The sequence below is a fragment of the Periplaneta americana genome, chromosome 4 (genome assembly GCF_040183065.1).
Source record: "Periplaneta americana isolate PAMFEO1 chromosome 4, P.americana_PAMFEO1_priV1, whole genome shotgun sequence".
Lineage (NCBI taxonomy): Eukaryota > Metazoa > Arthropoda > Insecta > Blattodea > Blattidae > Periplaneta > Periplaneta americana.
This window is the reverse complement of record NC_091120.1, coordinates 142528446-142535324: the sequence shown is the minus strand read 5'-3', so window position 1 is coordinate 142535324 and position 6879 is coordinate 142528446. Positions and strand designations below refer to the sequence as shown.

General features: G+C 34.1%; 1 long non-coding RNA gene across 1 annotated transcript; it reads left to right on the top strand.

The window, feature by feature from the left end:
- The first annotated feature begins 442 nt into the window (after window positions 1-442).
- On the top strand, window positions 443-6654 carry LOC138698238 (uncharacterized). Its single transcript, XR_011331783.1, has 2 exons — window positions 443-556; window positions 5876-6654. It is a non-coding gene; the product is annotated as an uncharacterized lncRNA (long non-coding RNA).
- The last annotated feature ends 225 nt before the right edge of the window (window positions 6655-6879 follow it).

Below are 6879 nucleotides of genomic sequence, written 5' to 3'. Positions count from 1 at the left end.
TCAACCAGTAGCACTGAGTCGAAAAATTTTTGCGGAAGATATTCTTCACGCTTTAAGACTTTTCGATAGAAAACATGAAAATGACTGCCTAAAAAGTAAGAATTTTCCTTGTATTGGGTCATTTAACTAGACTAGTGAGTAAGCAGTGAAATTATCATCACTAAATAATGTATTATATAAGATCATACATTATGCCTTATGTGCCATATTCGGAAGGAATATAGGACAGCTATGAAGGTCCACATGCGGACTGTGGGCCACGGGTAGTAAGTAGACTATTAGTCTAAAATATCAAATATAAAACATACAGGTATATATTGAAAGTTATCAACATACTGATGCGCGTTCACCTTGGTATTGCAATTTGCCATATTACAAGAGCATATGAAAAACATATCTCAAATACAGATAACACCTTAGTAGTACTCTCTTATCTTTGTACTGTCACGATAGCAACTGAATTAGGAGAGTCAATCTCGCAGCTGTATCAGTTGACCGATTTATTCGGAATCTGGTCTAGTGTTGAAGACGAAGTTGAGATCTGAATAGTGTACTCGTAAGTATACGATTAATGTAGTTTTATGATCATTGTAATCATCAACGATAATGTTGAGATTTTCGATTTGTATTAATATTCTCGTCATTATTATTATTATTATTATTATTATTATTATTATTATTATTATTGTTATTATTATTATTATTATTATTATTAATACTTTTTGTCATCATCATCATCATCAGCATCATCATCGCATAACACAATATGACACTTGTATTCCTATTGACTATTCAGCATTTCATGTAATAGTTATGTTTGTGTATTATATTATTTGAAAATAACAAAGAAACGGAACTGCCATGGCACAAGAATGTCACTACTGTTCTCTGGCGGCTAAGTAATCAAAATTCAGATGTGACGTTCTTGCAGTTAATAGACTACAAGAAAACAAACTGAACCATGCGAATAACTCGAAAATACTGATATATATATATATATTTTTTTTAGATATTCTTGTATTGCTGTTATTGTCAGTTGATTGTAGGATGAAAGCACAGTTTATTTTGTGTAATTTGCTAAATTGAATCAATAAGGATGATTTCTGTTCTCTCTTGAAGGGTATACACAATTTGTTAGTAGCAATATACTTGTATTAATTATTTCAGTTGTGCGAATGACGCTGCGCAAGAATGGCGTTGTTCTCAAAATCAAAAGCGAAAATGAAAAGAATTGTTACAGAATGAATTACAGTTCTCTAGCATTAACAAATCGAAAGTTGTGTTAGAAATTATGGAACTAAACGAACAGGGCGATTAAGAAAGAAGGTAATAAATTTTATGTATGACTTTTGAAGTCGCTTCGAGAAAAAATAGTCATTATGGATATAGATCTCATGAGTGATTACATAAATAAGGTTTTTTTAATCTAAAAAAATGGATATTCTTTCACAGTCCACTTTTAGAGGCTAATAGCCACAACATTTACGTCTTACGACCAATTTGCATACTTGCCTGGTGCTAATGTATTCGAATCGATGCTTACAGTAGATTGCATCTAACAACTTCATTAAAACAACAAAAATATTTTGATAGTAATAAAACCATCTTACAATAATACAACCCTGTTATTAAGTCACTGTGTGTATAAAAATGTTGTATCTTCCTCTGACATTAAAAATACATCAATACACCAATATTGAAGTAATATGTTTATTAAAAACAACAGTCTGTTAAAAGTAAAATAATTTTAGAAAAAAAAAAACCGAATAAATCCACTTTCCATCGGAAACGAGTTAAATGCACCGACCATGCCCTTATGATCAGATCCACATCGTGTAAAGACGGGTAAGTAATCCTGCAAAAAAATGGACGAGTTATTAAGTAGAGGGATCGAGAAATAAGTGCGAATTTAAAATATAAATAATGGTTTTATAACAAACTTTTTGTAAAATTTGATGTAAAAACTCTCCGAGTTTCGGAGAATGGTCAGTGCAACTCGATGTGTGCACCTGTAGCTACCCTGAATACATCTAAAAGTTACTGAACTTTCTGCCAAGTGTTCCATATTTGTGGAGTGATTAGCGCAGCTGCATTTATAATGCGTTGTCTCAGTTTTTCCAAAGTGTCAACGGTATCACATTGGTGCACAACATTCGTCAAAAAGCCCCAGAGGAAGGTCAATGGGCGTCAAGTCGGTTGACCTAGGTGGCCAGGCAAGGGTTCTCTTCTTACCTATTGGGAAAGTTTGCATTCAAGAAGCCACGCACTGCTCCATAGTAATGGATTGGAGCCCCATGTTGCTGAAAAATTGATTCTGGGAGGAGTTGATCAGCAACAAAAGTTCTGCAACATGTCCAGATACACATTCCTTTGATTGTCGCCTTGATGGAGAAGAATGGTCCAATGAAATGACGGAATGTTCTACCGAATGGCGCCAGGCTTCTTTCCACGATAAACTTAGTGTGCATGCGCATGAACATGCAACTGTTTTTAAACCATTGGTGCATAAGCTTGGACAGTTTCTGCATCTTGTCAGATGTAAATCAAAACGATATCTTCATCTGATTTTAAATGGTGAGCATTTATTTCTCGATCCCTCTAAGCGGGACACTGTGTATAACTCACTTTGTATGCACACTATGTGTATGTCGACTTACTTGACTTTAATCAAAGGAAACAGAAAAAAAACAGGTTACTCTATTTACATTGATCAGACTCTCTGTGATACGTATTTGTACTATAGTCCCGTCGCTCTAATTTCCGGCAGCCAATCACGTTGCAGGTCGGCTACATTTAAACGTGTGCGTCTTGTGATTCGCTGATTCATTTCTTAAGGCTCGATAAATACTTAATATAATCGCCCGCCATTTTAGCTCTTTAGTTGGCGTTTGCAGAAAGCACACGAAGACGTTATTTGCCTTTCAATTATTTGCTGAATTACATTGCGTTTGATTTATTATCATAGGAGTTACGACATGATAATGTTTAACGGTGTTGCAAATAGATTCCTCGTATGGTAGCTCGGCAACGTAAGAACAAAAATGGCGAATGATACTACCTACCTAGACTTCATGGAGCCTTTACTTTTAACACGTAAGCAAAGAGGCGGAGTCACGTCGGAAATAACAGCGTCGGGACTATAGTTGACAAAAGCGAGTAAGTCTACTTGTATGATTTATTAAGCGATAAACCAAATATTACGTTATAACTTACACGAAAATAATATTATAACAATATTGTGTGAGATAATAATAGAATACACGACATATTATTGATATTAAAATCAGTTCACAGAGCTAATTATAAATCTTCGTAATTTTACTCTTCAGAGTTTCATTGTTGAACTAATTTTATTAACAAGCATTTTTTATTGGTCTTGAATTTTCAACACTTCTACAAGAAGACTCTTTGTTAAATGACGTGTAGTCAAGTACAGGCCCTCGGATGAAAAAGAAATTTAACACAATGTTCTGAAATTATGACGTGCGGACTTGTATTGTTAGTACACGATTATTGGAAATGCGCAAGATATATGGGAAGATAGGCTTATAGGCTTATCTCATTTGAAAAATAACCACATGTATACAGTGGTTACCGTTAATACAGTTAACCCTCCTGCTACCGAGAGGGGTAATAGGATTAGGTATCCAGCCAGGACCGCCGACAGGATTTATGGGCCCCTGTGCAATGTTGTGCTCGGGCCCCGTTGAAAAAAAAAAAAAGTTAAAAATGACAAGTTGCCAATTACAGTATTCTGACGATAATAATTATTTCCAAATAAATAAAAGGTAACCCCATACACAGATACGAATCTAAAAATATACACTTTTGTCACATTGAAAACTTTTAGCAGAACTTCACATTGACACAATATATTACGCTTCTTTTTCAGTCGGGCCTGCATAGTATGTTTCGTGACGAAACTTTCGTCTTTTCGTTGTCATTTGTTTCGTTTCGTTTTCATAAAATACTGTTCTTAAACAGCTGTAATTTCTGACTTGCAGGCCAACATCAACAAACAACTTTCCTTGACTTCACTGATGCAAAGTCATCAATTATATCATCAAAATTTAAAGGCTGTACTGTAAACTGTTGGTCTCCAGACTAAGGAGGCCAAGGTTACTCAGTCTTTCTTGACACATTGTTACTCTGAATACATTTTTATTTCCTTCATTTTGTTTGAAGTTGGTGTGAAATTGAGCGTTGCTAGTGTAGGTGCAGAAAATAAACCAATTTCAAGCCCGTCTTATCACGTTGTCAAAAATGAAGACAGTTGTCGTGTCGATGATTGTTGACGTGGGAAACCGATATTCTATTATATAAAAGTTAAACATTTACATAATGAAGTGGTAATTTGTATTCATTCTACTATTGTTTTCAGATTCATGTAACAATGTTCTTACAAAATTTTATAGTACCGGCATGTATCTGTGAATAATTATTCGTGATAATGAAAAGTAATCAGACTCAATCTGATGGGCCCTTACTGCTCACGGGTCCATATGCACTTTCCCCCTTTCCCCCCTTCTCGGCAGCCCGGTATCCCACTGATGATTTTTCAATATTATTTTCATTTTTCTCCATATTTGTTTTTGAAATTCCATGTATTTGTCCGTTTTATGTCTACTAACAAATTGAGTTAAGAATAACACAATTAAATTAATCTACTTTAAGATATAATATTCACATTCATGTGGTGTGATCTTGCCCCCTTGGTAGTCCGTGTCATGAAAATTCCAGGATAGTGAAGTTCAATCTGTAGCTTAATTTTCTTCATTTATAAGTTTGTCTGCTTTCAAATTGTTCTATTTTGTGTTTTTCGTAACAATTTTCATATTATTATTTATATTGTTGTGAACTTTTGTTCTTAATTTTCTATTTTTTTTTATTTCTGTGTTATGGTTTTTCTGAGAGTGATTTTGTTAGAAACAATTATCATTGGAGCCTTTTTTCGAGATGCTCGTTGTAGTATAGGTGGTGTTCGAATATTTGAATTTCAACAAAGACCTAAATTTGGTTTATTACTATTATATTTTTATTTATTTACTTTTTAGAACAGCAAATTTTTATACTTTATACTTTTTAATCATAAACACATGTTTTCAGACACTCTTGGTTGCAGGTATTCTAATATTTAAATTTCAAGAATTAACTGAAATGATTTCCAATTTATGTCATAGCCATTGCTTGTAAATGTGTTTTCCACCATGTTAAAACTATAATAGCATTGAGTAATTTCTCTTAAAATGGAAGGGAGGCAAATTTAAACGTATTATATATGTTACCTCAAAGTGTTACCGGTAACATGTCTGAAGTTAATTAATTTTGGTATATACATTTCCAACAAAATGGAACAGGAATTTTTAATCACTCTGTATTTTAAAAAATAGGATGATTATTTTATATTTTTATATTTTTTGTAAGTCTATAGTCAATAACACAAAATCTGTTTATATTTCAATTGCTTAACTAAGATCGGTATATCATTTTGATGAGAGTAATTATTGTATTAACCCCTTTGGTAGCAGTGAGTTGTGAAAAACCTTGGTACCGTTAGTAGGATTGTTAATAGAAAATTCCTGAAACGAGAAGTGTAAATATACTCTCAAAATGATGTTCATCTTTACCAGCGGACCAATTAATTTATTAGCTCTGCTTGCTTGTACGCATTTCTTAATTTCGTAAGATATTTTCCACGTTATACCTACTAGTCTGTTAGGTGAACTAATGGCTTCATATCTTTATATTTAAAGTTAAAGCTTTCTTGCGAAGCTGACACCACTAAATTGTCTTTCGTCAACTAGATTGTGCATTTTTGTTGAATATCCCTTGTACTAAGATTATGTCAACATGAAATACCTCTTCATAATTTCAGAGTGTGGCTGTAATGACATCAGAAGTCAACCAAAGACTCTTAAAGGAACTTGAGTGTCCGATATGTCTGCAGTATCTGATTCCTCCAATCACACTTTGCATTAATGGACATAGCATCTGCCATTCCTGCAAGAGAAGATTGCACCAATGCCCAACCTGCAGAGAACAGTTCTTGAAAACAAGAAGCGTTACATTGGAAAATATTTCCCGCTGCTTGAAGTATCCTTGTACTAATAATCTGGAAGGCTGTGCAGAGATCATGTCTTCAGATATGGTCAGAGAGCATCAAGCAATATGCCCTCATGGAAAACATGTTTGTCCTATGAACAAATTTCCAGGTTACATCTGTAACTGGAAAGGATGTCAAGATGAATTCAAGTCTCACATGGAAGAATGTCACCAAGGAAGTATTTGTTCCCCGTCTTTCAATTCACCATCGTTATCGCTATCAACTTTAGTGATATTTGCTATGGGGAAAGTGTTTCTTTATTATAAAAGGGCTGTTGAAGGCAGATTGTACTGTGTTGTGTTGCTAATCGGGTCAAGCAAAGAGGCTGCTAAGTTTAAAAGTCTGTTTACATTGTGTTCAGAAGATAAGAAACATTCTATCGTTGAAACGCATGCAGTGAGAAGTTTTGCTGAAGATTTTGATGACATTTTTAGATCTTGCAGATGTCTTAGGTTAGAAGATGACGTTTTGAAGAATTATATGCATTCTGATAAGTTAAGTCTTAGTGTTGAAATATGTGAGGCGTGAAATAAAATAATTAGTAAATGTAATTTCTCTTCTAATTTAAGAGGGTATCGACATAGGCATTGTCCGAAATGGGGCAGTGAATAACTATACAGAGTGGAAGGGGACCGATACACCAAAATTTAAGAAGTGATTCTACATGTTAAATGTAACAAAACTTCCATTACACATTTCCTTCTATCAAGCATCGTTAAGCAGGAAAAAAATAGTCTTTGCCCATTGTTTGCAGCGCTCTATTGCGATAATGGCAA